This window comes from Equus przewalskii, chromosome 1 (genome assembly GCF_037783145.1).
Source record: "Equus przewalskii isolate Varuska chromosome 1, EquPr2, whole genome shotgun sequence".
In the NCBI taxonomy this organism is placed as follows: domain Eukaryota; kingdom Metazoa; phylum Chordata; class Mammalia; order Perissodactyla; family Equidae; genus Equus; species Equus przewalskii.
The window spans coordinates 102,029,057-102,041,323 of record NC_091831.1 but is presented as its reverse complement, the minus strand read 5'-3'; the positions used below and the strand labels follow the sequence as shown (position 1 = coordinate 102,041,323).

Here is a 12,267-nt window from a genome sequence, read left to right as displayed (position 1 = left end):
TTTTCTCATTGGAATCTGCCCTAGCCTCATTGCCATAGTTGCTACTGTCTTGGCTTCCTAAAACACAACTTCTGCTGGGTCTCTTGCTTCTTAGTTGATCTCATTTTCTCTATAAACGAATATTTGTTCACTGACTACTTATTTGTTCTTCTGTGTGCCCTTCTGTTCTCTTCCTGGAATTATTCACCTCCTTACCTTTTGCTAATAAGCTAGTGACTTCTCGAATCGTGGTTAATCCACAGCCTTGTCTCTCTTCTTGCCAGGAATAGAAACAAACTGGAGTTATCTCAACAGAAAGGAAGAAGAAGGAAAAGAGAAGGAGAAAAAGGGTGGAGAGGGATGGTAAATCTTGGGAAAAGGCACTGATCCAGGGGTTAGGAAAGAGGATAGAATGCAAGGTGACTTCATCCTCAGTTTCTCTCTCTCACTGGCTCATGCAAGTGCTCACCACTGAGGACTACCTCTGAGCATCGATTTCATTTTCATGTCTCTGTGTATCCTTCTCTCTGGTGACAAGCTTTCTCTGTTTCTGGGTGTCTTTTAAAACTTTTGGGTTTATCTACCCTCAGTTCAAGGTACCCACAGAGATTAACTTGAATTGCTGGATCCCAGATCTGAACCCTTAGATGACTCAATCAACTGTGGCCAATGGAATGGCACTATGTACATCACAAACACACCTGTAGGGGGGACCTTCCTCGTAGGATGAGGGATTCCTGAGTGGGCATGCATCCTAATGTGTACGTTACAATATGGGCCCTCTCACCCATGTTCTTGGCTTAAAATATTCCACCAAGAGTGGCATTTACCATCCATGTATCCTCAACCAGGCAATTCTATCTACGTTTCCCATTTCTACAAAAAGGAAAAGAAAATCAGCAAGAAATACCTCAGTTCTCAGGTTCAATGTCTTAGATATTTGTAACTCATCTCAATCTATACTTCCCTGTTATTAGTCATTATATCATAATTCCTTTACAATGTCACATAGATTTATCTTTTCTCCCCCACTTCCACACCAGGTCTCTAATCTGTTCTTTTTCACTCCTCCTCTGCATTATTACATTTATTTCCCAGCTACCTTTTTCTATTTCCAACTTCTCCACTTGAATAATTTGTTATGAACTGCATGTTTGTGTCCCTCCAAAATTCATGTTTTGAAGCCCTAATCCCCAGTGTTATGGTATTAGGAGGTGGGGCCTTTGGTGGATAACTAGGTTCAGATGAGGTCATGAGGGTGGGTGGAGCCCCCATGATGGGACTAGCACCTTTATAAGAAGAGGAAGAGACTCCAGAGCTCCCCCTCTCTGCCATGTGAGGACAGCATCTGCAAGCCAGGACGTGAGCTCTCACCAGGAACAAAATGGGCTGGCATCTTGATCTTGGACTCCACAGCCTACAGAACTGTGAGAAATAAGTGTCTGTTGTTTAAGCTACCCAGTCCACCATATTTTGTTATAATAACCTGAGCTGACTAAGACATCATTCTTTCAAATAATCATCTAAAAGTTCTGTTACCACCATCATAGGGAACATTTAGTAATTTACCTAGGGGTACATTGTATTAAATTCACCTTCCTTTTTCTGAAGTAAATTCTTCTTCCATTATCCGGCCTTCTGATCCCACTCCTGTGGGCAGGATTCTTTCACCTGGAGCTGGGGCCTCCTCGCAGCCCTCATCTCTTCACAAGTGTCTAGGTTTTATAATCCTTTGCATGAAACTATTTTCCCTATTGAAAATGTTTCTAATCATTACGGGCTTTAAATTTATGCTATGAATTAAGAAAATGTTGTAGCTTTCGGTAAAATAGTATCTTTGTCTCTATTTGACTGTGTTTTCCATTAAGGTGAAAATCATCAGCTAAGCTCATTTACTGTCTAACTAATACCTTGTTTAAAAATGGTCGCATTCTAACTCTTCCCCTGGAAGCCCACCATGAGATTGCCTCTCTGGAATCAACCACGTCATCAGTATCCCCCTTTGGAGGCAACAAGTCTTTCATGATTAAGTGTGAGAAGCTAAAGGAGGGTGGAACTTAAATAGACCAGAACACTTAAAATATCCCAGAAAGATGCCAGGGGCCCTGCACTAAATCAAGTTGTCTGCAAACAATGCAGAAAAGAGAGGACATTCATTTGAGGACGAAAATCAGTTTAATGTATTTAAAACCACATTCAACAACAGTTATTCACCATTAGCAGTGAAATGTTCACTTTTTTTTTTAAATTACAAACTACTTAAAGTTTCATTCAAATAGAACCTGTGGGTCCTTGGCTTACTGTAAGCTTTAGATTAGCTGTGATATCAGAGCTGACATGGTCAATGGCAGCTGCTAATGCAACACATGCCTATCATTTGCTGTTGACAGGCATTAATAAAAACCTAATTTGAGGAAATTATGAAAAACCTACTCATTATGCAATCTGGTTTATGTTTTGGCATGTGGCAATCATTGGCTTGATAGCCGAGAAAGCTTCATTTCCAGAACTTTACGGCCCATGTTTCAATTGCAAACCCGGCCCCAGCCCCTCACCTCTCCTGTGTGTTTGATCTTTTAATTGCCTCAAGACATGTCCACAGGTTTGCTTTATGATGCTGCAGACCTCAGCCAGAGCTGAGGTGTGATGGACACAGGAATCTAGCTAGCAATGCCGTCAGAAATGGTACTTGGCTATTACAAGAAACTTAATTCTGATCTGTCTGTCAAGAGCATTTACCCCAATATCCCCCTTTAACTTGTTCCTTATGGCCTCTTTGGACTTTCTAGTGGTGTTAGTAGAATATTTCCCGAGTCTAGGAGAACAGTTCCCATTAGTCTCTAGTCTGCACAAAGAGCAAGTGTGGAGTGACCTGTGCATGACTTGTAGGCACCACTGACCTTGACTATTGCTAATAAATAATATGTAAAATGTTTGAATTTTCTAAATTAAAACCTACTTTCCTGTACATGGTGCCCTATCAAATTGTGTGAAGATATAAAAATTCAAGTTGGAAGGGGTTAAGAAAACGAAATTATCTGGCTTCAGGTTCTGAGCTTCCTGCTCTCTAATGCTGTCTTTTTAAATATTAAGGAAAATAGTTGGCAATTTTGCATCTCCAAAGAAGAATTGAGTCCTCTCACTGGCCTCTGACTGATGTCATCATAAAATTTCCCAGATAAACAATGATAGCAAATAGTAGCCTTAAGCTAGTCAAACAGAATTGTTCTAGTCAAAGGCTGTCCTGTTTTATCTGCCTTATCTTTTTCTGATTTATCAAATGCTGCCCTAGTCCACCAGTTCTTCGTTCCTTCCTTCTTTCCTTCCTCCCTCCCTCCCTTCTTTACTTTCTTTTAGTATCTGATTCTGATTTTTCTTTCTCTGTCACATGCATTGACTTTTATTTCAATTAGAAGTTTTTAAGTATCGATTTAAGTCTGAAAGTAGCTCAGTCGGACAGAGAAAGCAGAGTGTTTCTCTGCTAATGCTACAAAATGAGAATGATTTGCTTGTTCCTTTAATTCAACAGGAGGAAGTTGAGTCTAAAGAGAGATCACAGAGTGAACTGAAGAGCAGGAGCTGTTCTCTCCCTGTGCTGGCACAGTGAGTGCTTCCCTATATGGTGGGATGTTAGCAGCCCAGGAAAGACAGCATTTCTGCTCTCCTAGTCTTATAAGCTCCACCACTGGAGATTTGTTCATTTAACTCAAGACGTTGTTCCTTCTAAAATTGGAGGAAGTAGAGGGAATCCTTCTGAGAGAGAGAGCACTTTTAAAACTTACTTTATTTATCCTAAACTATTGAACATATACGACAGAATGTTAGGGTTGAGAAAGCTGAGATCATCTTGGTAGACTATTTCATTTTTTAAAAGTCAGCTTTATATTTGTACAATTTATGTATAAAAACGTGTTCATTTTAAGTGTCCAGTTTGATGCATTGTGTTCAATGTAAACAATCAAGATGTATATTATGTCGATCACCTCCCCAAATTTCTCTCACATATTCCTAGAATTTTCTGTAAGTGATATGACATGGCATGTGTTCTTTTGTGTCTGACATCTTTGTCTCAGCATAATGTTTTTGAGATTCGTCCTTGTTGTTGCATTTGTCCATATTCCATTCCTTTTTGTTACTAACAGTATTTCATTGTCTGGTTACAGTACAATCTGTGTATCCATTCATCTGTTGACGGATATTTGGGTTGTTTCTAGCTATCACAAATAGAGCTGCCATGAACTTTCCTCTACAAGTCTTTGTGTGCAATGTTTTCCTTTCTCTTGGGTAAACATCTGGGAGTGGAATTGCAGGGTCACATGGTAAGTACTTAACTTTATAGAAAACCACCATCTCTTTTCCAAAGTGTTATTACAGTTTTACACACCAGTTCCAGTTGTTCCACATTCTTGCAAACACTTGCTATTGTCAGTCTTCTAAAATTTTAACTATTCTAGTATGTGAGTAGTGGTATCTCACTGTCATTTTAATTTGCATTTGCTGGATGACAACTGATGTTGAATGTCTTTTCATGTGCTTATTATCCTTGTGCTTTTCTGAAGTATTTGTTCAAATCATTGTCCATTTTTAAATTGGGTTGTCTTTTCGTTGTCATAAGAGTTTTTTAAATAGAAATTTTGGATATATGTTCTTTATTATATATATGCATGGCAAATATTTTCTCCAAGTATCTAACAGCACAAATCCTTATCATCATTTAAAAAAATTTCTCAGTTATTTTCAACTGTTTATTCCTTCATATGTACATTGTAATAATTTTTTTAAGTTTAGAAAAAATTTACTTTGAAATTTTAATTAGAAATTCTTAAATTTACCAATAAATTTGAGAGAAACTAGACAGATTTGCAGTACTGTCTTCCTTTCCAGTCATATGATATGACTTTCCATTTATTAAACTTCTATATTTTAGACACAGTTTTATGTTTTTTAATGTAGTCATGAATATTTTTTAGTGGTTAAATATTTATTTTAATATTTATTATAATGCAACAGCTTGCCCCACTGTATGGTATAAGTGTATTTACACACTATTGTCTAACTATTATGTAGGAAAGTTGTTCATTTTTGAATATTTATTGCATTATCTAGGACAGATTAAGTTATCTTTCAGTAACTGCTCCCAAATCTTAGTTCACTGGAATAAACATCTATTTTTCATCATGCGAAGACCTCTGCAGGTCTGGGCAATTCTCCAGGGAAGTTACTCTTCATGTGTTGACTCAGTGACCCAGATTGAATTTACCTTGAGGGACCTTTATATCAAAAAATGCTTTCACAATTGCCTTCACAGGGCAGGGAGGATTGGAGAATGGAGCATTGGCAAGTAAATGCTTTGGCCTAAAATGGACATGGGTCACTTCTGTTCACATTTCATTAGCCAGCACTAGTCACGTGACCACAGCTACCTTTAAGGGAGATGGGAAGCCAGGCACTCAGAAGCAGAGGAAAATGGGAATATACAGTCCCCCCTCATCTGCAGGGGACAGATTCCAAGACCCCCAGTGGATGACTAAAACCACAGATAGTACTGAACTCTATGTTTTTTCCTATATATACATACCTATGATAAAGTTCAATTTATAAATTAGGCCTAGTAAGAGATTAACAACTGTAACTAATAATAAGATAGAACAATTTAAGAATACGCTATAGTAAAAGTTACCATAGATCTTAGTGATCTCAGCATATGATTTTTTTTCTTTCTTTATGATATCAAGAACTTTTACCTTTTCACTTAAAAGAAGCACTTTACAGTTTCTCTTCTGCATATCTGAATCGCCAGCATCACTACTCTTGTGCTTTGAGGCCATTATTAAGTAAAATAAGGTTTACTTGAACACAAGCACTACGATAGATACCTTGACAGTGGATCTGATGACCAAGATGGCCAGGAAGTGACTAAAGGGTGGGTAGCAGACACAGGGTGGATATACTGGACAAAGGGATGACTCACCTCTCAGGTGGGACGGAGAGGGATGACACGAGATTTCATCATGTTACTCAGAATGGCATGCAATTAAAACTTACAAATTGTTTATTTCTTGAATTTTCCATTTAATATTTTTGGACTGCGGTTGGCTGCAGGTAGCTGAAACTGCAAAAAGTGAAACCACAGATAAGGGAGGACTACTGTATTTATGAACATTGATTATGTATGCCACAGTTATTTTGTTGATGCAATTCTATTATTACGTATAGGAATAATCGTTTGATTTTTTTTCAGGTTCTTGGTGGTTGTTCACATTGTCTTTAAATAATTTTATTGCTTCCTTTTAAAATAATGTGGAATTGGTGAAAACTTTCAAAAAGATTTAAATTAATAGTAGTGACATGGGGACATTCTAATCTTTTACTTGAACTTAAAGGCTACAGCTCAAATGTACCAATAAATGTGAGTTTTGCTATCATTTGACAGAAAACCAGAAAGGGAAAGAAGCTTCAAAATATAATAAAAATAACTTGCATTAAAAAAAAAAAGAGGGCTGGCCCAGTGGCACAGCAGTTAAATTCGCACGTTCCTCTTCAGTGGCCCGGGGCTTGCCAGTTCGGATTCCGAGTGTGGACCTATGGACCGCTTGTCAAGCCATGCTGTGGCAGGCTTCCCACATACAAAGTAGAGGAAGATGGGCACAGATGTTAGCTCAGGGCCAGTCTTCCTCAGAAAAAAGAGGAGGATTGGCAGCAGATGTTAGCTCAGGCCTAATCTTCCTCAAAAAAAAAAAAAAAAAAGATATGTTGAATTTTCCATGTGACTTTTCAAAGTCTGTTGCAATAATCGCATGCTTTTTCTTCCTTGGTCTATTGGCATTATGAATATCAGTATATTGCTCTATGCTAAACCATCCTTATTTTCATAGAATAAATCATTCTTGATTATTTTGTCTTTTAGTGTGATGATATACTTGATTTAATGGGATGTTACATAATAATATTTCATTAATATTAATAATTGAGATATATCTGGAATTTTCCCTTTTTTTGTGTTATCTTTGTTAATTTTCAAGGTGTCAGGGGTTTACTGCTTTTAAAAATGAACTGAGAAGGTTTCCATCTTTTTACATGGTCTGAAATAGCTTCCATAGTATGGGAAGAATTAAAAAGAAATACATCTATAAAACAAGTTGGCACCTTACTTGGAAGTTAATCATTAGAATTTTGCCATTTCTTCCTTCATCCTTTGTCTGTTCACATGCACACATATGCGGATCTTGAATTGATTTTGATGATTTGAATATCCTCAGAAGATTTTCTAATATTTTTGTATTTTCAAAGCATCCAAAAGTTTTCTATATTATTTTATGCTTTTATTAAAAATCTTTTGTATTTAATTTTTGAATTTATTTTTTTATTTGTGATTAGACTTCACAGTCATTAGTATATTCCCCCTCAAAACCAATTCTTGTATTTATTTTCAGTTCCACTTTGTTTCTTTATTGCAATTTATTGATACCCTGCCCTAGCTTTAGTACTCTTTTTCGCCTGCTTTCCTTGGTTTTCACCTTCTTGTTCTCTTTCTAATTGCTTGATTTGATTTCGTCTTTTTACTGTTTAATAAATGTTTGCATCTACAAATTTCCTTGTGAATACATCTTTGACTACTTTCATTACCTGATGTTACATAATGACTCAATATATATTATTTTCTAACTAGCCTGTAGTTTCATTTTCCTTTCCTCTTTGAGATAATTTGGCAGTAGAATACATAAATATTTTAATTATTTGTTTCTTATGATGTAATGCTCTATTTTTAATATCTACTTAATTGTGTGGGTCAGAAAATGAAACACACACAGTTTCTATTTATTGAGGTTTTCTTTGAAGCTTGACACTTGCACAATTATTGTAAATCAGTGATTTTCATACTTTAGGATGCATAAGAATCCCTGAGATGGCTTGTTGAAATGCATACATCTAGGCCCTCTCTGGGAGATTATGATTCATTAGGGGTAAGTTTTCATTTTTCACGAATAATCAGATGATCCTAGTGTAGTTATATTCAAAGAGACACAACTATAAGTGGTGGAGTGTCACTTGAATAAAATCAATATTCTCCATTTTTGGGGACACAGTTCCATATTCCAGGATGGGTTTTCATTATATTTTTCAAATCCTTAGAAATGACTCTAGACTTTTCAAGGATAGTGGGACTTAATACAATAAATTAGGTGTTTACAAGAACATTGGCATGCTGAAGGAGTGGGACCTAGGTTGGCTGTCCAGGGAAAGTCCCAGAATACAAAGAATGGACCTGGCAGGGAAGCTAGTATTTCTGAGGTCACTCCTTCAGCTGTAACTGCCTATTGACACTCAGGAAACTGGAGGAAATGAACACTAGAACACAGCTGCCATCAAATTTCAGTTTCTACAGTCTAGTTTATGGATAAAAACAGCCAAAAAGGAGTCAGGGATCTGACAAATGTAATGTCTTTTTTTGCCTTCCAAATCCAATGTAAGTTCATCTAAATGACAGGACTAATCCATGTCCAGAACTGAAAAGGAATCTGGGGGTTGTAACTTTTAGTTTTCCAATCTTTCCCACTAGAAGGATCATGGGATAGAATTTGAAAGTATCAATGTACAGGTAGAAACAACTCATATTAGGGATGTGGCAGTAGTCATGAAGTGGAAAGAAAGACTATATGAGACATCTAGAAGGAGAAATCCATGCTATGTTAATGGATGGTTAATGAAGGAGAGGGATAGATTAAATATGGCTTCGAGATTTTCGCCATGCATGACCACACGGTTGGGGCTATCAGTGAACAAGTTACCAAAGTCAGGGAGAAGTGTTTTGTGTGTGTGTGTGTATGTGTGTGTCTGTTTAAAAAGATGTGGTCGAAGCAGGTAATAAACATTATTTTGTAAATTTTGAGTTGAAGTCAACATAGAACTATTCAGAGAACATATAGAATCCAATAAAAAATCTGAGCTTACCAGCAAGAAAAAATAACTGTAAACATTGGAGAAGCAGTTTATACATTTAATTTACAGGAAAAATCATATCCTATATTGAAGATATCAGAATAAGAAAGATATACATCAGGAAAAATCACTCAGTGTGTTGGGACACAGAAGACATGGATTAAAGTTCTGCTTCCATTTTTATTTGGTATGTTACGTGAGCAAGTAATTTAATCTTTAATGAACCTGATTTTGTTCTCTACAAAATAAGGCGTATCAGTTAGCTACTGCTGTGTAACAAAACCTGCTCCAAACCTCATTGGCTTGAAACAATAAGCATTTAATATTTCTCATGAGTCTGAAGTTTGGCTAGGTGGTTCTCCTGGACAAGTGACTCACATGTCTGTAATCACTTCTGATTTGGGGAGGCAGCTCTGCTGATTTTGGCTGGGCTCTCTCACCTGTGGTGAGTTGATTAGATGCAGGCTAGTCTAGGATGGCTTCATTTAGGACAACTGGCATCTCCACTACATTGTAACAAGCCTTGAGCTTGTTTAGTTGGCAATGAAATGTTTCAAGGAAGAGGGTGGAAATGTACGAGGCTTCTTAAGGACTAGATATGGAACTGCAACTCTCATTTTCAGTGTATTCAAGTCACAAGTCCAGCCATAATTCAAAGAGTTGGGGAAAAAGCTTAGAAGAATAGATAAACTACAAGTGGTAGCTGTATTCAGGGGATGGGATTGAGGGTTATTTTCATGTTCTTCTTTTGCTAATATTATTTTGTACCTCGAACTTAATTATTATAATTAGAAAAAATATATTTAAAAATATATTTATTATACTTATTAGTACAAAATAAAATATTAATTCTTTTATAGCCTAAAAATCAGGTGAGATGGCTTGTTTGAGAGTTTGCCAAAACTGCCTTGAACACCCTTTCCTAAAATTATGCATAAAATTCAAGTAAATTGACCCTTCTTCTGATTTCTGTGAATTCCTGGAGTGTTAGGATCTTTTGATCCTACTTTCTACACTTAGTGAGCACCAGACCTCAGCCACAGTGGCTGTTGCTCCATTTCTGCCACACATTGAACGTCAGTCTCTTTTCCTTGCTTTTCTCACAAGCAGCATTAATGGTAGACTTTTAGGGAGGCGCAGACTTAACTGAGGGTTTGGGGGTGATCAGGGTGATGTGAGAAGTAACTTCACAACATCACACTGAACACAACTGAAAATAGTAGATGTATTTGTCCTCACAGGCTCTCACTCTGCAGCCGCGTGGCCTGAGTTTTCCTTCCTCTCCAGGCTCCCTTGGCATCTTGGTTCTTGCCACACAGCTCCCAATCCTAAAACTTTCTGATGTTTTTTTCTCATATAGGGCAGGTTTCCCAATCCTGTGTTCTCTGGCTTCTTCCTAATATCCTTTTAGGGGATATTCATCCTTTTAGCCCAAAGCATTTCAGTAAAATACTTTGATTTAAATCGGAAGAAATAAGGGGATTGATTCTAGCAGAATTACGTGATATTATTCCTCAGAGATAGGAAATAGCTGTAGTCACTGTGGTTTAAAATCATATAAAAATCTTTCACACATGCATTTATTCAGCAAATATTTTTAAAGTGTCTCTTGCCTTCCAGGCACCATGGTGAACCCTAGGAATTCAAAAGTGAGTGTATTCCTGTCCTCATGGAGATCATACCATCTCATTTTCTAAAGTTATTGGGAGAATGAAGTATTGCTCCAAATGCTCGTCTTATAGAGTCTTTCCCCAAAGTTTTTAGATGCTATTTCTTAAAAAAAAGAAAATGTATACACCAATCCCCAGGCGACGTATTAGTAGTGGAACCTGAAACCAAGGCAAAAAACAACAGTGATGAATGTTTGCAAAGCTTTCAGGGAAGACAATGATTAATTTGTTTTCCCATCAATAATTTCTAGCTGCTTTCTTACTACTGAGCAGCAACCTCCTAGAAGCCAAGATGGTCCAGGTGGAGCCTGACACATATTTCTCCGACCTCAAACATCTCCCTATCAACCAGGGAAGACAGAATGTACGTGTAGGAAGCCATCAGAGAACATTTAAATACTAAATACTCAATTACGATGATAATTTTAATGGCCATATTGATAGGGAGAAGTCCATGTCGGTGGAAATGTCCCAAGGAAACTTTGCAGAGGAAAGAGGTCTTGCTACACCTGAGCAATGACAAAAGCATTCTGATCTGCCCCAAACTGGATTTAAAATTGGATCAACTTGTGGATAAATAAGCTGGACTGTATTTATGTCTTAAAATTAGGCCAGTCATCCAAAAATCATACAAAAATTGTTTCTTTTATTCTCTCTTCTGGCTTATGCCAGTCTCTCATGTCTTTATCCCTATTCAATGCTGTATCACTAAATGCGTAAGTGAAAACAGCTAATTGTAATCCATTACAAAGATTTTAACAAGTTAATAAAAAATCTACAAATTCCTTTATGGGAGACAGTCAACCTTCGAGAAGGAAAGAGGTTGGGGGTGGTAGTGGAATTCAATAGCCCATTCAGTGTTGAAATGTGAACACTAAGGCCACTCTTTGGGTAAATTCAAGCCAGATTTGGCCTGCAGCTCTTGCTGGGCAGTTCCCAGATGAGAACAGGCCTTCGGCCTGTGGTGAAGAAGCACTGAATAATGCCTCTTTGAATTAGTTTCAAAATAGTGCTGCAATGCAGACTGACAACTTCTGATGCCAAATTGCAAGAAGCACACATAATAGCAGTCTGTTAAAGAACCCATAGTACCAATAAGGATATGGTTATTAATATGAATTAAAAACCAAAAAAGGAACCAGAATAAACCAGCATCAGATGACTAACCTAACAGTAAGACCAGAGTTTTTATTGAGCCAAATATACATGAAATTACAAATAACAAAAATAAATAAATAGTTGCTTTATAATTTGCAATTTCATATAGCTTTCCCATACAAAATTTCAATAAATACAGCATGTTTGCAATCAAGTAAAATAGATTACTAAAAATGCACCCACTCTACTATGTGTATGAAAGTAGATCTTGGCATAGTTGGATGTAACTTTTAAGATTACAATCAGTTATGAGCAAATCAGAAGGATGGTGGCATGCAAAAATTAGAATTTTTGCTGAGGGACCAGTTTCAATCTAGCACTCCTATGAACATGCACGGGAACAAGTCATTCAAGCAGTTGAGTTGTCTCCTTGATGAACTAGCATCTACCTCTTACAATCTATGGTCAAAGTGGTGGTGTGAACTTGCTAACAGTGTTTCCTTGGGAAGGACTATGCTATTTTACTGGAAGTATATCCTTACTAATTTTTTTGGTATAGAAATATTTTAGAAAGAGAATG

At 37.0% G+C, this 12,267-nt stretch overlaps 1 long non-coding RNA gene across 1 annotated transcript in view; it reads left to right on the top strand.

Annotated features, from left to right (window-relative positions):
• The window catches only part of LOC139076450 (uncharacterized), a 39,938-nt gene extending 33,214 nt beyond the window's left edge, over positions 1-6,724 (top strand). The window contains exon 4 of the long non-coding RNA XR_011528230.1: positions 3,509-6,724. This is a non-coding gene — a long non-coding RNA (uncharacterized lncRNA). The remainder of the gene's footprint in view (positions 1-3,508) is intronic.
• The last annotated feature ends 5,543 nt before the right edge of the window (positions 6,725-12,267 follow it).